The sequence below is a fragment of the Perognathus longimembris genome, chromosome 28 (genome assembly GCF_023159225.1).
Source record: "Perognathus longimembris pacificus isolate PPM17 chromosome 28, ASM2315922v1, whole genome shotgun sequence".
NCBI classification, from domain to species: Eukaryota; Metazoa; Chordata; class Mammalia; order Rodentia; family Heteromyidae; genus Perognathus; species Perognathus longimembris.
This window is the reverse complement of record NC_063188.1, coordinates 8,634,893-8,656,436: the sequence shown is the minus strand read 5'-3', so window position 1 is coordinate 8,656,436 and position 21,544 is coordinate 8,634,893. Positions and strand designations below refer to the sequence as shown.

The 21,544-nt window shown below is 36.0% G+C and overlaps 1 long non-coding RNA gene across 1 annotated transcript in view; it reads left to right on the top strand.

Annotated features, from left to right (window-relative positions):
* The first annotated feature begins 15,786 nt into the window (after positions 1-15,786).
* The window catches only part of LOC125344200, a 29,824-nt gene continuing 24,066 nt past the window's right edge, over positions 15,787-21,544 (top strand). The window contains exon 1 of the long non-coding RNA XR_007209433.1: positions 15,787-15,933. This is a non-coding gene — a long non-coding RNA (uncharacterized LOC125344200). The remainder of the gene's footprint in view (positions 15,934-21,544) is intronic.

The window sequence follows — 21,544 nt, the reverse complement described above, 5'->3', positions numbered from 1 at the left end:
TGCAAATACCCTTAACACTGTCAGGAAACAGGCCAGAGAAGAAAGAAAGAAGAAAAACAATACCAACAAACCAATTCAGCTCCAATGGAGAGCTGAATAGGGACAACAGGGTGACTGGAGACAGGACACAGGAAGAGAACATGGAGCGATGTGGCATGGCATCATGGAAAAAAAATTTGAGATACAATTGGCTATATATCTGCAAACATGTTCAAAACAATTTCTACAATTTTCTTATCAATAGTATTGTCCCAGATCAAAGAGAAAATTGACCTAGCTTATTTATTTATGAATTCTATACTGTTTGACTTAATGTACCTATCAATTATAATAAATGAAATAAAACATTGATGACCATGTAACTTATTTGGAGCTCTGAGTTCTCCAATTTGATCACATAAAATGAGCAAGAATTCTAATAATAGGTCACAGCACTGTTGGCAAGAGAGCTGAGTCCTAGCTTTCACTCCCATTCTAAGATTTATAGTGCTCAGCAGCCATAGAAAAGTACCTCTTCTTGGATTTCTATTTAACCAAATGCTTGGATAAATGATCTGATGTCACTTCTCAGAATAAAGACTGCTGCACAAACCAACTGCAAAGATATGTTTAATATTCTGTGCACGTACCACTGCAAACCCAGCACATTTCTGAAGTCACTTTAGAACATAAACTTTCATTGCAATCAGCTGTCTTTGGAGTATTTCCTTTCTGAATACTTATTTGCATGTGATAGAGATAGCGCACTATGTCTTCCTTCTCATGTCATTTTACTAATCTCTTCGATGATGTTTGTTTCTCTAGTAAGCAGTACTTTTATTCTGTAGTGAGAGAACAGTCATCTTCCAGTGAAACCATAATTGACTAAAAATATCTTGTAACATTTTATTAATCTAGGATATATATACATATATGTATATATAATATTGGGGTGCTCCTCTCCTATGCTGCTGGATAAACTTATCTGCAAAATTCATGATACCCAGTGTGAAATGAAAACATGGAATCTATTAAAATTAAGAATGTCAAGCTGGGCACTGGTAGCTCTTGCCTGTAACCCTAGCTACTTAGGAGGCTATGATCTGAGGATCGCAGTTCAAAGCCAACCCAGCAGGAAAGTCCATGAGGCTCTTATTTCCAATTAACCACCGGAAAACTAGAAGTGGAGCTATGGCTCAAAGTGGTAGAAAACTAGCCTTGAGCAAAACAACTCAGGGACAGTTTCCAGGCCACAAGTTCAAGCCTCACAGCAGACAAAAGAAAAGAAAAAAGTATTTTAAGGTGGTAATACTGGCTTGTCCTTCTAATAGAGAGCTGTGTGTGATTGCACAAGTCATATGATCAAAAGGCAGCCCTGCTAAGAACTAGTTTATTTGTGCTGTTGGTCCTTGGAGAAGCAATAATTGCTTTATTTCTGAAAGGCAAAAACAAAAGCTTAGTGAATAGAGTAAAAGAATACATAAACAATCACAGGTAGAGAGTCATAGAACTGAGTATATTAGACTAAAAATAATACCTTGTTTCACTTACTGTAGAAGTTGAAAAACCATAATCAACAGGCCAATCTGAAATGTCAGTTGAACATGTTTGATACAGGGCTGGAAACCTGCCTCACAGGGAGAATATTTGCCTAGAATATGATGTTCTATGTTCAGTTCCTAGACCATAACAATAAATAAAAAGTAAAATGTATAGAGTGAATAAATATAGCTTTTACATCTTTAATTGGTTGAAAAAACTTAAAATAGTATAATACAAATTTTAAATTGAAAGTACAGTGGTTTGAATTCAGGGCCTTGTGCTTATTAGACCAGAGTCAAGAAATATGTCCTATTACTTGAGAAATGTCTCTAGCCTACTTGAAAATTACATAAAATTCAAAGCATAGTGTCCATAAGTAAAGCTTTATTGGAAGACAGACATGTCCATTCATTTTTTAATTATTTGTAACTAGTTTTGTATTATAGGAGCAGAGTTAAATAGTTATGACTGAATGTTGTGGACTATAACATCTAAAAGACTTATTAATTTCAGAAAATATCCTAAAACAGGAAAACAGTGACAGTGCCCTGATTTTTAACAAAAATACATACATACGTATATTTAATGCAGTATTTCCTATCCTTAGCATGTAACTTCCAGCAAGTCTCATAGCAGATGTGTTAAGTCAATAAATGTTTTTGATTACTAAGTTTTGGAGGGGTGACATTGATCAGGAAGCATTGTAGTCATATACTGTTTTGTAAATTGTCAGTAAAAAATTTAAAGTACAAATACAATTTGGAGGCTAGAAATATGAAATCGAGGTGTTGCTATGGTTAGATACTTCTAAGAATGACGTGAAAATCTATTATATGTCTCTAGGTTTGGATGTTTGCCTGTCAGTATTCAGCATCCTGGGACTTGGAGAAGCATCACACTCATATTTGCCTTCTCAATCACATGATGCCTTCCCTATGTGTGCTTCCATCTCAATGTATGAGTGACATTTTGGTAAGACTATTGGCCATGGCCATCAGTCTTAACATGATTATTTGTAAAGATACTATTTCCTCGTAAAGTAGGAAAGGTTAGACCTTTTGCATGTTGCCACATATTTTGAGGAGTGAGCACAAGTCAGCCCATAACCCTTACTAAAATAAATCATTAATAAACAAATATATGAATGAGCAATCTATAAATTTGTATCCTTCAGCGTGCTTTGCTACTTCCTTTCCAGACAATAAGTCATTCAGGAAATATTTATAATACTGCAAATCAATATTCCCATCCTTCAAACTTAATTCCTCAGATCCTGGAAGTATCTTTGATATACAGTAGATTCTGCCTCCAAATTACTTTGAGTATTTATAACTCAAGACCAAGTAACTTAGTGGGTGATTATGAACTTGCTAACATTTTGAATATTCAGATATGCGCCAAGATGGAGTTTCTTTTATCATCTTAAATCTTATTTCTATTTCAAATGTACTTTTATATTTCTGTTAGATGCTATGCACTTCATGATAGGGTAATATTGTATTCAAAATTCAAGGCTATCAAGCTATTCATTGCTTCACTTGAATGTTCTGCAAAGATCTTTTCTAGTTGGAAAGCACTGTGAGCATTATGGTGTACCTTCCATTTCTGGCACAGTATTGCATACTGTATCACCATTACAACTTCTGAGATACTTATCTAGCACTTTAGCATTTAGCAAAACTTTTCATCTTCAAAGCACCACTTCTTTATTTAATTAATCTTTCTAATTTTCTGTGGATTTAAAAGTGCTATTCTTCTTGATTTGTATTAAGGAAGAGTGAACTAAAATGAGGAAATTATTTGTAGAGCTTTCCTTCTTATTTTTTTTTTTTGGCCAGTCCTGGGCCTTGGACTCAGGGCCTGAGCACTGTCCCTGGCTTCTTCCCGCTCAAGGCTAGCACTCTGCCACTTGAGCCACAGTGCCCCTTCTGGCCGTTTTCTGTATATGTGGTGCTGGGGAATCGAACCTAGGGCCTCGTGTATCCGAGGCAGGCACTCTTGCCACTAGGCTATATCCCCAGCCCCTCCTTCTTATTTTTTAAACTTACATTCTTAATGATTCAAGAGCTAGGGAAGGCAATCTAAGTTTTAGGAGAGCAAATAGAGTCTTGATCTCAAGGAGTCAATTTCTAACTACTTAGTGCTAGACCAGTTACTTGTTATACACCAGTCCCCCATAAAGGAGACTGCTTCATAAATGAACAAAACATAATTTACCATCTAAGTTATATCAGCCAGTAGGATCACAGGGCCACTTTTTGGTCCAAATCCCAGGTAAAAAAAATTCAAGAGAATAAATATTTAGTAAGTAGGAAATACCTGAGCTGGAGACATGGCTCCAGTAGTAGAGTGCCAGCTGAATATGTAAGCCAAGAAAGCAACTGAAGGAGCAAGCTGAGTGAGCAAGAAAAGTAAGTGTAATGCTCTGTGTTCAAACCACAGTACCAATAAAAATGTATAGTTCGTAGATACACATGTATACATGTATGTTATTTTACATATATCCAGTGTTTCACTTATTCACATGGCAGTATACTTATGCTGGGGATTTGTACAATGACTCACCCATACTATAGCACTTCTTCTCTGCTGTTACACTACCTCAATCACTGTTAGCCATTTATGCACAAATTTAATCATGCTACATGAGTAAAGTGCTTTCAAAGTCTTAGCATGTAAGGGAAACCATATATTCCTTTTCTCTGAGATTGATTACAATGAGAAGTTATATTCTCTTTATTCTTTCTCTGTCATTCCTTATTAAGCCCCTAGTAAAATTTATTAAATCAAAAAATGCAATACTACCAAAATGTAATATGGCCTGCCACACAGGGAAAAAATGCCTACCAAAGCAGATCGACTCTGCTCCTTGTTCTTAAGAGTTTATACTGAAAAATTGTAGAAATAAGGCCATTCTCAAGAACTAAATCTGAATGTCTTTACAGGGAATCCACAAACAGATGAAATTTATGAAGGTTATTAGAAAGAAAAATTTAGAGAAGGATCACAAAACAGAAACTACATGGATTGAAATCTTTTCCATTTCATTTATTCAGTGATTTCCATTTTAGCACTTGAAACCCTATGTTACCTTCAAGCCACATGCTTGTCTTTAGTTTGGCAACTTGATATCTTTATAGATGGTCTTTCTACATCCTTCACATGTAATTCTGTGAAAATTCATGACTAGAATTTTAGTGGCCTTGGACTCCACCCCACTATGAAACTCAGTTTGTGATAATGCCATTTATTTTGTCAGCTCTATGACTGCTTGACTGTAAGGACTGCACTGACACTGACAAAGTGGCCAGCTTGGAATATTATAAGAGTTAAGGTTCAATATGATGATTACTATTAGTAAGCCACAAGTATAACTCATTTTAGGAGTGATGAATTTTAATAAATTTTAAAACTTCAGTTATGTTCTATGATTTTGAATACATTTTTTATGTTAGACCCAATGGGAATAGCTGATACATGGGGTGGAGATAGAGGTGAGAAGAGTAATAAAGGATGGAAATATATTTTTCTTGATTATCTGCTTAAAGCAGTTCTAGGGGAAAAGTCAGAATTCGCTTCTGCACAAGAAGAAATGTCAGTGAGGCAATAATGCTTAAAGTATGAAGTTCAAAAAGAGTGGTCAACTTGGAAGGCATATAAAAGCTAGTTAAATTTATGAACCTAAAATCACTGAGCGTGTGAGTGTAGAGAGCAAAGACGAAAGAATGAGACATCATTATCTAGGGAACTTGAACTTTCAGTATTTCAGAAGAGGAAAAAAAAAACAGCAGAGGATACTAATAAAGGTCTTACGATTTGGGAGAATCTTAAGGCATAAATCACAGGACATAGAAAGTATAAGCCTGTCCACAAAAAAATGCATTCCAATGTACACACTTCAGACGCGATCACCACAAATGTATTCTTGCCATCTTGGGGAGAGCTCAGTTAGACCCCAGCTATGCCACTGCATGTTCCTATCTTTCGTGGGTTTGGTTTGTTAAAATGAATGTTTAATAGCAAACTAAAAAATAGCTATACCCTTATGAACACATAAGATGATGCTAAGTGAAAGGAACTCCATGTTATGGAAATGATGGTTATATCACTGTTGTAACTACTTTCAACATGCCATGTGAAACCGTAGCTTCTATTGTTGATGATCTTCTTGTATCCCCTTCCTGTGGTTGTACCTGCACGATATCTGTATCTTATCTGAGTACATTGGAAACCGTGTATACTGGTATTAGAACTAGGAAACTGAAAGGGAATACCAAAATTGAGAGACACAGGGTAAAAAGACAAACGACTACAAAAGCAATACTTGCAAAACTGTTTGGTGTAAGTGAACTGAACACCTCATGGGGGGAAAGGGAAAGGGGGAGGAGGGAATGAGGGAGGAGGTATCAAACAGTACAAGAAATGTATTCAATATCTTATGTATGAAACTGTAACCTCTCTGTGCATCTGTTTGACAATAAATTTTTTTAAAAAATAAATGCAACAATAATATAATTGATGGCATCAGTTTTGCTGATAATGTCTCCTTTCAAATACTTTCAAATGGGAGAATATTTATAACTACTTTGAAAGAAAATATCAAATTTCTAATACACTTTATTTTCTCTAGACCCCAGCTCCTGTTCAATCTAGTTCATATTAACATTGTTTCTTCTGTTTGTCTTTATGGACACTTTAGATTCTATTTTGATGAAGAGCTTGCTTCTCCCTCCAGTTTATAAGGTTAACATCTCAAAAATAGGTTATGCGTATCTGCATACTTACAGTTTTTAGCTTACTGCCTGGATTAATGCATCATTTATTATGCAAACATGTGAAATACTATCCCTGTCTTTAGGAAATTCTTTTGTCTTCAGATTTTCCTTCAGAAAAAGCTTAGGGGAATACCTCAAATTATTTCTCAAATGGAATACTATGTTAGTCCATCTGGCTATGAAGAAAGCAAAGTAGGGAACAACTTTATGAGAAAATGGAGAGGGGTTGAGGAATCCTGTCATCAATTTCACCATAACTTAAAATGATGGAATGATGTAGAGCGAAATACATCTCCAAATTGAAGAAAATAGATTAAAATGGTATGGTTACTTTTAGTAATCCAACTTTGCCTGCATACGAACTGTGACTTCTAATCCTTTATGGCTCTAGTAGAATAAAATAAGGAGGATTTTCATTATATGCAATTACCAGAACTGTAGAAAATCTTTCTGGAACAGCAGGCATCCAAGTATATTCAGGAACTGCACTTCCCTTTGGCCGACTGTAGGAGGCAAAGTGTCTAGCAACAGTCCTTCTGACGTTATAAGTCCTCATTTATAGGTTAGTTTTTCAGAGAGACAGACTCTTTCATCTTAACTTTTCTAGCTGCAATTTATTCTATCAATACAGTAAGATAAAAAGCAGAAACAGCAAGCCTTTAATATTATGGAAACGTCCTTCATATTTCCTGCTTTTACCTGCTTTTATGTTCAAAAGGAAATTTTGTATATCAGCTCTCTTCTATAGAGTGTGCCTCATTTCATACAGCTAATTAGATTAAAATGCTGGATTGTAATACATACCCAAAATTTTCAGAGTCCTCATTTTTACATTTCACATACACATATATGAAATTAAACAATGGCTAACTAAAATGTGCATACTTGATTTTAGTCAGTCAACTAATTATTTAAAATCCTTTTTTTCACCCATACTAATGCAACTAATGCAATGACTGCTTTGGAGTTTCTCCCTTTCTTATATAAGTGCCATTGTGAATTAAAAAAAACAACAACAAGGAAGGGATTTTCTTAGGCAATTTTGAAAGCACAAAGAAAAATTGAAGTAAAAGTAGATACCATGTCTTATTTATCATTGGGAAAAAAGCAACAAAAATGTTCACATTTTTCTTCTTTCACCCATAAAATGCTTCATTGATGTTAAGAGAGAAACTAAGGAGGAACTGTCTTTCTCAGTGCACAGATAGTCATTAGCAAACTAACTACTATTTCGACATGTCATATGTCATTTCTCAGGGCCATGTTGATTTCTTCTATTGTACCTATGCATCGGTGCTCAGTGAAGTTATTGGAAATATTCTTTTATTTGAAAACCTTCACAGCCTAATAAGTATCACAAAAGGCGACTAGGGCTATATTCTTCACATAAATAGTTATAATTACTTTCTGCTTTGATTGGTCAGCTACTTGAACTGCTAAGAAGTATTCAATATTGAATCTTCTGAAATTATACACTGGTAGTCATTGTTACGTTACTTACGTTCCTAGTAAGTACATGAATTACATGTAAAGTAGCTTCTGAGTTTGTTCTTAATTGAGTTCTTGTAAAAGTCATTTTAAATTTGTAATGATGACCGGCCTCCAGAGAATGCAACTGTCAAGACACAATGAAGTTTGTTCAGGCACTGAGAGGAAAACAAGCCTTCATTATGCAAATATTGTGTTTTTTAGTAGAGATATTCAGCTTTTTCCTTTTTTCTGAAAAAATACACAAATATTCTAATACAGCATTTATGCAGGAGATACCCAAGTTTTTATCTTTTGTTGGGTAAGAGATTCCTGGGGCATACTAAGTAGAGAGATGCATATGAAGAAATTACACATATACATATATAACATGTATTCATATCTATATCTATATCTATATCTATCTATCTATTTATCTATCTATCTATCTATCTAATTAGACAAGGATTTTTCAGACTGTGAGTCTCAAGGTAGTACTTATGACCAAGAAAGCTGACAATAGTACCTGTGAACCTAAGGAAACTCATAACCAGAACCTAGTTTCCTGTTTTATTAAGATATTTATGTATCTGGTAACCTATTCTGAATGTTATGAATGGACAGATATTTTGTTCCTGTTTATATATGTTTGGGATTAAAAAAATTTCTTGGGAATGACTCTGCACTTACCCAGAGGCTTGAGATAATGCTAGAATGGAATCTGCACTGAATTGTAGTATTCAAGCATAAAGAAATGTACAGGAAAGTGAAATAGCAATTAGTACTGACAAAAGAGTAAGGAGTATTCATTTGCGTCCAAATACCTCACTTCCAACTGGTTACTATAGGATCAAATTTTGGACTCAGAGTGTGTTGGACTCCAATCCTCAACATTTATTAATTTGAGCAAATTACTTATACTTAAGCTCCTGTTTTATATCTATAAAATTTTGTAAACTATGCAACACAACAACATCTGTATGTCCGTGTCCTAATTTCAAAAGCATGTGAATATAGCATTCCACAAACTAGCAATGACATTGCATATAGGATTAATCTAAAGAAACTAAGAAATGGGGAGACTAGTTTGGATTCTTTGGGTGGGCCCTGTGAAATTCACAATTCTTTAAAATTAGAGCTGACGGTGGTCAGAGAGAGAACCAGAGAGGACATCATGAGAAAGACTCAGTCTAACATTGCTGGCTATGAAGACAGAGGTGGGTCTTTAGGAGAGATAAATGCAAAGAATCATTGTCCCCTAAAGCCTCCATGAAAAGGAATGTCTTCCTGCTGGTACCTTCATTTAACCCAAAAGAGATCTGTTTCAGCATTCTGACTTTCAGAAATGTAAAGTAATAAATGCGTATTCTTTTCAGTTGTGGTAATTTTGTTAGTGATAATTTCCTACAAAGACAGTAGTAGACAGTACTACTTCATGCGGGCCCTTATGAGAATTACGTTAAGTTATATGTAACATTCCAGGACTGGTATGCGATACCTTGTGTGTATAATACAGTGCTAACAATCACTGTTATGACTCTTTTAAGCAGATTATGGCTTGAACTTTTAGGGAAGGGCAATGGATATGACTACACTAATGACAACATATCAAATAAGATTAGATGTGGCATTAAAGTGCTGTGAAGGATGAAATGTAGGAATGGTAAACTTATAGGGACCACATTTAAAGGAAGCCTTAGATGCTGTGTTGAATTTGCTCACATTTAAAGGAAGCCTTAGATGCAGTGTTGAATTTGCTCAGATTATGGGAAGATAGCTCAAGCAGAGCAGGCAATACATGTGAAATTACAACAGCCAGGATATGAGTGCGGTTTCCCTTTTATGCCCTATGCCTTTCACCATGACTTTAACCTTCTTTATATAGAGATATATGGGAATGCCAGCATAGGTAATATCACACAATGAAAATTAGTACAGTTCCAGAGGACAACTGAAATTTATCCAGGTTCCTCCAATACTATCATGGGTACATTTTCTCTTGTCTTTTTGATTTGTGTTCTTCTATTGTAATTAACTATGAATGTGAATATACTGGCTTCAGAGTTCTATGAGTTCTATGATATCATCATACCTGAAGGTGGTTTGGCGTACCTCAACCGTTTTCCTCAATCCTTAAAGTTATAAACAAGTAATGAAAAGCAATGTCCTGATTATTAATGTGTCAGAGGACCCTTACATGCTGAAATAATGGGTTCTTTCAAGAAAATGTAAGACCATGTTATGAAATCCATTTCCCATTGACCAAATTCCTGAGTTTATTTGTATCCTTTTCCTCTCTGGCTACTTCATGTATGCTTCTTTATCTTCTCCAGAAAGCAGAAAGTTATTCTTTAGTCTTAGAAATTCAAATAGCTGCTATAGTTCCTGTTGCTTTAAATGATAATGGCATTGGAAGTTGGAACAGTGAAGCATGTGGTAGTATTAACTTGACCTTGATTATATTTGTTAACCTAAATGTCGTTCAATGTTGGTAACTCTAAAGTTGGCTTGTCAAGCATAGTAACTGATAGATTTCCATAGTAAGTAGTATTACAGACTTTAAACCATTATATTAATTTTGATGTTCTTCCCATCACATTTTCTATGCTTTATTGAAATGAATACATATTATGGCGGCCTCATGGTTTATAAGCTATAACATTGAAAATGCTACCTAAAAGCTTAACTTTAAAAAATGGAAGAATATAGTAAATATGCATTCATCAATGTGGATTGTGGGGCGCACCGACTGGCCCCGCCTGTCTGCGCCCTGGAGGTGTGTGGCTGTTGCACCTCAGGAGTGAGGCCCTGAAGAGCCCCGCCTGCCTCAGTCCCTGGGCGCGTGCTTGTTTGCACCACCTCTCTCCCGGAAGAGGGATCCCGGTTAGCCCCGCCTGTCTTCCTGTCCGGAACTGGAAAGGCGGCTCTAACTGGCCACGCCTCCCAGCCTTAAGACCATGTGCAGCAAGATGGCTGCCGGCAGTAACCTGGGGGTGGTCCTGCTAGTACTTAGGCCGCCCCTTAGGAAGGTCCCATGGCCTTCCGCCCTTGACTGACAGCTCGGACCGCCAATCACAACCCCTGGCTAGGTATGTTACACCCTCCTCTTCCTGCCATTGCCCATACTTAAGATCCGGTCCACACCACTAAACTGAGCCGTCTTGAACTTCTCCGAGTCGTCTGATTGTCCAACTGCTGGCGAAAGGTTGGGTTGGGCTGAGTGTGGGCGACTTGCGGCTCGTTACCTATTCTGGGTTCACCTTCGGCGGGGTGCGCTTCCTTGCCTCTCCCGCTGGTTGGGAGAGCACCCGGGGTGCAGAGACCCCTGCAGTGTATTGAATCAATAGAAACAGCTTCATAAAAACTGAGAATTTTCTTCAGGATACATTTAGATAGCAGGTCAGTGATCAATACAAAATATGCACCTACCTGAGGCTCTTCATTCTGTAATCTAAGCAGTTTCCTTCATATTGCCCTTCTTTAATGTCTGTTTTTCCTAGAATTTCAGTCCACGGATAATCTTTGGCTTCTTTCCAGTCCAAAGAAAAAGTGAGCAAAAATACCTACAAGGAATATAATTGCCTTTATTCCATCTGGAAGACAAAAGAGGAATTTGGAGAGTAAACTACATTGTATATCTCCCATTACATGTTGTACTTATTTATCTTATCCTACCTCCTCTAGGGAACTCTTCTTAGATATTTAAAGCTAGACTTCAGCTTTCCTCTCCGGAGGCTCTGTTGTATGTCTTGCATAGCACCAAATCTATTTTTTCTTACACTGGCATTGATGTCAGTGTCTTTGTTTCCCTCTATTAATTATGATCTTGAGGATAGAGCCACATATCTTACCTATATCTCTGTTCAGTCAAGTGCAGAAATGTTTCTGAAGTGATGTATTGAGTCTTTGTAAAATCAAGCACAATTTAAATGACTCATAATGGAATATCAACATTTCACAACTCGGTTCTGTTTGATATACCTCCATGTATGCATATGTATTTTTTCTCACTTATATATGTATATATTCTCAGTTATGGAATATATTCAAATAGGCAACCATTCACTCATTCAATTAGCAAGTATCTTTTAAGCAGCTACTACAAATCAGGCACTATTCCAGACATATAAAACACATCAATAAACAAAAAAACTTTTCTCTACTTGTTTTAATGACTAGTGGCATCATACAGACAATCAACGAGAGACATAGTAAATAAATCAATTATATGATAGCTTGAAGAGTTATGATTGCTATAGAATAAATATAAGGGGTAGGGTAAGGAAAAATGTGTGTGCCTTGAAAATAGAGGCAGCTTTCAGTTTACAAAGGGTGGCCAGGGCAAATTTGCATGAAAAAGTAGCATGGAAATGAAGAAGCACAAGGGATTGGCAATGAGGATGCAGAGGGAGAAAACAAGCATTTAGAATGAAGAAACAGCCAGTACAAATATTATAGTTACGGAATGTGACTTCATGGCCAAAGAAAAGAGGACACTAATGTGGCGGAAGCAGACATGAGTAACTGTAACTGGACCCACTTGTCCAGGCACGCAACATGTATAGCAACACAACACACTGTTCCCCTCCCTGTATTTCTCCAAGTGTACCTCAGCTATGTTTTCCCTTGACATACTGTTGCTTCTCACTCAGGAGACTTGGAAAACTAATCTCCCAGCTTCAAGGAGACACTTTCTGCCTCACCTCATCTACCAATTCTTCTAAGCTTGTGTCTCCAAATGATGACCAACTCAAATCATGTACTCCCGTGTGTAAGACTCTACAGTCACCTGACTGGCTATGATATAGGCAGAAGGATTTCAGTCTGGCCATAGGAAGCAAACTAGGGAATAACTAGGTCCTAGATATTAGGAGGTCAGGAAAGGTGCACAGACTCAGGGGCTTTGGGTTATAGTCTTTAATTAAGACACGGAGGAGACAAAGGTTTATGTCACCAGTCACCCAGTTCCTCAGCTGGTTGTATCAGGGAGATAAATCTATGGACTTACCAGACAAGTCAAGGTTACGGACCTTCAGGGGAGCTCCCATGCTCATACACTTGTGAGGCTTAGAGCTGGCATTTGCACATGGCTCCCATTCCCATGCTCATAACTTGAAGGCAGCACTGGCTTCAGCCCATGTCTTCCATGGGTAAAATAAGACTGGAGGACTAGACATTTCTTATAGCTCTGCCTAACTCTTAAAGGCTGTGAATCTGGACAAAAGAATCTATAAAAGAACTCTTCTGCCACTCTTTTCCAGTTTGTTTTTTTTAGTAGCTCAGATTGCTTGCAGGTGAGATGCTTGTATTCCATCATAAAGGTGACCTTTCTTGGCATGTAAGGTTCCAAGCCTGTCATGTGAAATGTAGAAAGACATCAGGTATGTTTATTTGTGAATCTAGCAATTCAATACTTTCACCACCTTCTATACAGAGACCTCCTAGCAATGTATTGAATGCTCTTTCCAATATAAAAACTGCCATTTCCCCTAGACTTTGTATTGACACTGTGAGTCATCCTTCCCAGGCGTATATGTCTCTACTCAGCAACTCTAAGTTCAACTTCCAAAATGAATTCTGAAATTGGTGTTTTGCAATTTATATCCTTAGATAATAGTATTAGTTCTCCCAGGTTAATAGAGCTGCCTGCTATCCAAAGAAGAGTGTATCTTAGCTAGAAGAAGAAACACCCATTTCTCAGGAATCATCTCTAAGCCTCACATATTACTAAAGGTTTCAAATGCAAGACTCTGAACCAGGTAGAAGCTTGAGGTTGGATATTATATTTTTGCTTTATTCTTCAACTAGCACAGACAACAGAAAGCATACACTAAGTGCATATTTAAAATAACTCCATGCAATGGCTCCACACATTCCTCAAGGGATACTTTAATACATAATCTCTCATGAACTGCTGTTCCATCAGATCAGTGTTCATGCTTTTCTGCCACAATTCTGTTCAATTACCCTGGAAATGGTAGTTATTTCCTCTTCTCCTATGCTTTGAACATATGAATTCATTCCTCTAAGGATGTGTTTGTTCACTTTCTCTTGGCCCTGACTTATTCCTTAATCTCAGTTAATAGGCAGATAAAAACCACTTTCCAGAGGAGTGAATGACTTTCTGCTGTGTATTATGATAATGACTTTTCCTGCATTCATAGCAGTATCAACTGAAATGAAATATCCAGGAAAAAAAGGGTTTGGCAGCCCTTAGTTTCCTCCCAGTTTCTAAACTTGGACTACAGTTGCTCCAATCAATTCCTACCACTGAAACTGAGGCTACTTTGTATTCTTTCGTGTTACCTGAAATTATCTCACTTTGTATACGCATCCTGGACTGATAGCACTCAGAATGTGTATTTCTTAAGAAAGATGTTCACTCCATTTAACCATACAACCCCAAAAGAATTTATCTCTGCCTTCTTCCACCATTTTCTCACATGGCACATAAGCCAATGATCTGCAGATATTAGGAAAGCATACACCTCAAGGATCACTGGTGACTCATATTTTAAGCTATTTGTTGGCTTAATAAAGTGTATTAAGTAAGTGGGTATATGTTATGGTTTGAATAAGTGTACCCAAAATATGAAAGGACTCTACTGGGAAACAGTGGGATCTTTGGTAAGTTCAGCCTAGAGAGAGGTCCATGGGACAATGCCACTAAAGGGCTAATGAGATTTCAGCTATTTTCTCTTTCTCTTTACCTTCCTGATGAGAAGGTAAGAAGTTGGCTCTGCCATGTATTCTCCATCACTTTTACTCAGCACATTCAAACAGAAGCCCAAAGCAATAAGTCCTTATGATCTTGGATTTGAACCAGTAGGAGTGCGGGCAAATATTTTCTCATCACAAGTAATTATTTTATATAAATTTTATAGTGACAGCTGATTAACATAAAAAGTGAAAAATAGTAAAGGTTATAGAAGCTAAGTAAATGTCATGGGCATTCCAGCTACACATTCCATCTAAGATTTGAATGTAAATCTGAGTGACCATTAAAGTGGTATCCTCTGCTACTATGCTATACTTTCTCTCTGTAAGTATTGGAATACAAATGGTCAGCTTGTAATCTGAGCTATGATGACATATTTGTGTTACATGACTAACAGATTAAAATACTAGTGCTAGTTCTATATATCATGTGGATTTAAATCCACTCCTTTTATATTGAAACATTGAATATCTCCATAAACATCCCAGAAAGACATCAGTGTACTTGAGTCACAAGTCTGAAAAAAAGAGAAACTAGTACATTAAATAACTGTCATAATTATATGGTGAAACTAGGCATTGCCTTGCTTAGTTTTACAAAGTCCACCATTTTAAAATGAAGGGAAATATGGTAATTGCTTCTGAATGAACTCTTCTATGTCATGGGGACTCATATTATTGGAAGAAAATCTTCAGAAAATAATGAGAACTAATATTTCTTGAATTTATACCATTTATGAGATAATGTAAAGTTGAGTTTGAATGTAGAAAAACATTAACAAACATTTTATGCTTATTAATTTAAAACAGGAATTACTCAATGTCATGTGATCTCCTGTTAGACTTTATGGACATTTTACTTCATTTTCTCGTTACGTCTCTAATAACTATTTTCTCGTGTACCTGTTATATAATGAGTACTCACTAAAAAAAACAATCCTGAAATGAGAAATTTAAGAAGCATATAGAATTAAATCTTCTTTTGTAGACATAATGGAATGTATTTAAACTTAAGAACTGATAAAATAAAGGAAAATGAACGAATGCCTAGGTAGAAATGATTCAGTATTGATAAACATATTGCTAGATTAATAGAAATGAGAATGACTCTTCTGAACAAAAGATCTAGCACAAGGAATTTTCTCTATACTCAGTAAATAATCATTTTTTTTTCTTTATTGTCAAAGTGAAGTACAGCGGGGTTACAGTTTCATATGTAAGGTAGTGAGTACATTTCTTACCCAACTTGTTACCTCCTCCCTCATTTTCCCCCGCCTTCCCTCCTCATTTCCCTCTCCCCGCCAGGAGTTGTATGGTTGGGTTACACCAAATGGTTGTAAGTATTGCTGTTGCAATGGTTTGTCTTTTTATCCTTTGTCTCTCAATTTTAGTATTCCCTTTCGCTTCCCTAGTTCCAATACACCTATATAAAGTATCCAGGATACTATGATCAGTTATAGTAGGGGGGAATATGAGAGAGAAAAAAAGGTACAGTTTCACATGGCATGTTGAAAATAACAGCAATGATATACCGCTTGTTTCCATAACTTGGAGTTCCTTTGGCTTAGCACCATCTTATGTGTTCATACAGGCATAGCTATTGGGGTATTGTATCTTCTGCTAGGACTATCCTAGCCATGTACTAATTATTCCCTGTGAAGGAAACCATAGAGTCCATGTATTTTTGGGTCTGGCTCACTTCACTTAGTATGATTTTTTCCAAGTCCTTCTATTTCCTTATGAATTGGGCAGTGTCATTATTTCTGATAGAATAATAGAATTCCAATATGAATAATCGTTTTATAAACTAAACATATGGGTTAAATTGTGTTGAAGTATTTTCCTACATTCATACATAGGCATATTCCCCATACAAGATATGGGATCCTATAGTTAGTAAACAGCAACTCCTGGATAAAGTTTTACAGAGGTGATTCAAAAGCCTATTTTCTTTCCATTATGGTCTTCAAGAAAAGCTGGCATACATTGAGTAAATATGAGAGGCAGAGTTATTTTGCCTGAAAAGGTTAGCTTAATCTCTAAATACAAAGTATCATTTGAGTTACCTTGCAAAGATTAAAGTGACATTTGCTAAGAAAGTAGGGAAGGGAAGTATATTTAAAATATTTGTGCTTGAAATGTAAGTTTCGAATACACATACATGTGTAAAGGCAATAGGACATAAAATCGATTGTGTTCATATATATTATAAAATATCATAGATAATGAGATTCATTGACAGGCTTTATCAGGGAAGTGAAGATTTATAACTTGGAGATATTTAATATCTGAGCAGAATACTAAAAGAAGCCGGGTGTGGGTGGCTCATGCCTGTAATCCTAACTACTCAGGAGGCTGAGATCTGAGGATTGCAGTTCAAAGCCAGCCCAGGTCAGAAAGTGTATGAGACTCTTATCTCCAGTTAACCACCAGAAAACCAGAAGTGGAGTTGTGACTCAAGTATAGAGGGCTAGCTTAGAGCAGAAGAACTCAGGGACAGTGCCCAGGCCCAGAGTTCAAGCCCCATGAATGACAATAATAAAAGAAAGAAAATTAAAAATGAGAATGAGCCAGGCGCCAGTGGTTCACATATGTAATCCTAGCTACTTAGGAGGCTGAGGTCTGAGGATAGTGGTTCAAAGCCAGCCCATCCAGGAAAGCCTGTGAGACTCTTATCTACAGGTAAAGAAGTGCCACAACTTGCTCTGTGGGTCAAGTGGTACAGTGCTAGCCTATTTCACTAGTCTAGACAAGAGAACAGTAAAAAATGAACACAGAAGCAGAGGTCAGGAAAATAATGGTAGCAAGACAACAGAGGAGAGATTTTTAAAAATTTGAACAGAATTGAGATCTGGTGACTAATTAGATAGGGGTGATATAAAGGAGAGAAGGAACTGAGGGTGAATAAATTTTAGGCTTAGTTGTCAGGCTTACTATTGGCATAATTAGTTAAGAGAGAAAATACATAAAGAAAAATCACCCTAGAGATAATATAATGGCAATTCTGAGGGCAGAATTGAATCATATCGACGATCTGATGTTTTTTTCATTCCCACTTTTACTATATACTATTTACTCAACTTATTTAATCACATTCAGCTTCTGCTTGGCTTTTGTTCAGTTTGTGATTTTTCATCATACCCTGTGTATAGAGCAATAGCTGTATACTACTGATAGAAAGTTTAGGGGAGAATGCCTATTGTATGCTTTGCCTAACAATTGACTTCTTTAGTGGAAGGTATGAAAAAAAAATACATTGGGCATCTTGAGAGTTTGGAATTTGGTGATATTTAGACCAGAACTTCTGTTTAAAAAAAATCAGGATTCCTTGAAAAGATGTCCAAGATGGCAAAATAGAACAACTCAATAGTTATCTTCATAAAGAAGAGTCAAATCAACAACTAAATAACAGCATATTGAGGTGAATAAATGAGAGAGAACACTGGTAGTCAGCAAACGAGAAACTCTCTTAAATATAAAGCCATGGATCTGAGTTATAGTGGCTTACACCTGTAATCTTAGCTACTCAGGAGGTTAAGAGCTGAGGACTGTGATTTGAAGCAAGAGAAAGCAAGAAAGTCCATGAGACTCTACCTCCAATTAATACCAACAACAGCAACAACCAAAACCCTGAAAGTGGAGCTGTGGTTCAGGTGGTAGAGTTTTAGCCTTCAGCATACAACCTCAGAGGCAATTCCAGACTCTGATTTCATGCTCCAGTACCAGCACAAATATATACTTACAGATATAGATATAGATATAGATATAGATAAAGAGAGATATAAAGAGACAGACAGACATTGAGATGTCATCCTCCAGAGAAACAGAGCAGGGAGGGAGAATAATGGGGTGAATGATGGAGGGGTAAGGTGCACTGAACTCATAACCTGACTTATAGAATTGTTAAGCTCTTTGGAAACTTCTAAGTAATAATACTTTTAAAAATCAAAACATATGTGTAGGCAGGAGGGGAGGCTGGAGCTTGAACTCAGGGTCTAGGTGCTACTTTTGCTCAAGGTTGGCACTCTACCACTTGATCACACCCCTACTTTCAGCTTTTTAGTAGGTTATGGTACATAAAGAGTCTCAGAGTCTTTCCTGCATGGGTTGGCTCTGAATGGTGATCCCCAGATCTCAGCCTTCTAATTAGCTAGTATTACATGAGTAAACCACTGGTGCCTGGCAAGAAAAAAATTTCTGGTAAGCTGAGTGAAATGAACTCTATGTTATGGAAATGAGCGTATATCACTGTTGTAATTACTTTCAACATGTGATGTGAAACCTTAGCTTCTATTATTGATGATCCTCTTGTATCCCTTTCCTGTGGTTGTAACTGCACTATCTCTGTATCTTATCTGAGCACATTGGAAACCATGTATACTGGTATTAGAACTAGGAAACTGAAAGGGAATACCAAAATCGAGAGACACAGGGTAAAAAGACAAATGACTACAAAAGCAATACTTGCAAAACTGTTTGGTTTAAATGAACTGAACAACTCATGGGGGGGGGGGAAAGGAAAAGGGGGAATGGGGAGGGGGGAATAAGGGAGGAGGTAATAAACAGTACAAGAAATGTATCCAATGCTGAACATATGAAAATGTATCTTCTCTGTACATCAGTTTGACAAAAAAATTTAAATAAATAATTAAACGTTCCCACATTAAAAAATTTGGGGGTGATGTAACTAGAACTCAGGGTCACATCCTTTCTAGGCAAGGTTTCTACAACTAGGCTACAACTAAAGCCCTTAAAATTTGATCATTTGTGGCCTATGCGTAAATGAGAGGAGTCATGTGATTAGAAATTAGCCTTATGAACACAATTTTCTGTGGAGCACTTAAAGGTCTAAATATCTTGTTAGCTAGTATTGTGAATCAAATCCTTTTGACCTCCAGTATATACCAGTTGTGATTTCTAAGACAACATAAAAGGGCTGCAAGCTAGAAAGGTTATTTATTTACATAATATAGTATGCTTATAAAAATCTTGTTGAAGAATTATATGTAATGATAAATGGCTATCAAACTTCAAACACTAATAGAAGTCTATGTTAATACTCCAGTCTATACTTGGAAAAAATTTCAACATTTTTCTTAAAATTTAAGAGTTTCTGATGGAAGAAGTATTAAGGATTTTACTACAAAATTAAAGAAACTGAGAAGGGTTGGGTTGAGAAGAAAGTGGAAAGTGATTTCACAGTAGATGTTGATCATGATGCATTATATTCACAAACTGGCTTGTTGAACGGTAAGCTCGTTGAACAACTGTTTAAAAATTATAAAAATAGAATGAAAAAGGAATTTAAAAGAGTTACAAGTCATAACATAAAACAAATATATCAGCTTTCCTCACAAATATCCAAATGCAGCTTTGGGTCAGTAGCTTATACCTCTCACTCTACCTACTCAGGAAGGTGAGATACAGAGGATTATGGTTTGAAGGAAACCCAGGCAAACTAGCTTAATAATTATGAGACTATGAGTTCAAGACCTACAGCAGAAATAGAGACAAAATGAGAGAGAGAGAGACAGAGAGAGAGAGAGAGAGAGAGAGAGAGAGAGAGAGAGAGAGAGAGAGAGAGAGACTAATGGCAGGATAGATAGGAAACAAATCCAGCCATTCCTATCTCTATTCATGAATCTCTTCAGTTTCATTGGACATATGATGATGATGTCCAGAAGGAAGACATATATATGTAGATTCAGACTGAAATATTACCAGAATGGGGCACAATTCACTCATAAAAAGAACCAAAAATGAAGAAATTAATTCAGTAATTTACAGAGCAAAGATTATGTAAGGAAGATTGTAATCCAGTTAACATACAAGCTTGCAATAACAACATAGATAGTAAGTTGGTAAAAATTTACAGTAAACAGTACAACACAAAATATCAAAACTTTTTATAATATCAATATAATTTCAATGTAGTTTCATGCAAGTCTAGGAACTTATTAAGGAATAATAACTAGAAGCCATTGTTGGTGACTCATTCCTATAATCATAATTATTCAATCCAGAAGATGATAGCTGGAAATTACTCTGGGCAGAAACGTCTGAAAGACTCCATTTCCAAAATACTAATCTAAAAAATAGGACTGGAAAGTTGTCTCAAGTCATAGACACCAATGGAGCAAGAAAGACAAGGAAATTTGACACCTGACGTTTAAAAAGAAAAGAAAAATTTAAGAAGAAATAATTATATGGAAACAAAAGCTTACAAAAGTCGGTTATTATAGTATTGGTTATGAAACAAAACCAGGAAGCAATGAAATGCTAAACATAAGCAAATTATCATATATATTAAACTCAGGATTAACATGAGATTTTCATAAAGATGTTGAGACCATGGAAAATCCGTGTGTAATTATATTACGTAAAATATAGAAGACACCAAATTATGAAGAGTCTGACCTTGCGTGTGACATAAAATATAGCAGCACAACTATTTTTATTAAATAAGTTATTAAAATTAGACACTGCTATATAATGGATTGTTTGATTATTGTTTTAATATTTGTAAATTTCAGCAACTAAAATAATCTAAACTTTGCTAAGATGACAGAATAATTACACATGAAAAAACTTAAAAGCCATCATAACATCAAAAGAGATTATCTTCAAAGAGACATCATTCAGACAGATAGCAGACTTCTCATCAACAACAATAAATGTCAGAAAATAGTCACATAATTTCTTCAGACTCTTGAAGAGTAGCAATTTATACAATAGAATTGTGTATTCAGCTAAACTGTCATTCAAAAATGCAGGATTAATAAAAAAGTTTTCAGCAGATATACATGACCAAGAAACATTCACCAGGAAAAACACATAAAAGCAAAAAAAAAGTAATGGTCTTACTCCAATATGAATAAAAAACTTGGAAAGAATAATTGAGCTATAAGAAACAAAGATAAATAATCATAAGAAAAACAAAACAAGATACAAAAATACCTTTTTAAATTGACAATAAAAGTACACTACTAAATATAACATAGTTTCCTTACTTATTCAACTACTTGATTTAATATTTCTTATCCTTATTGTAAAATCTAATATTT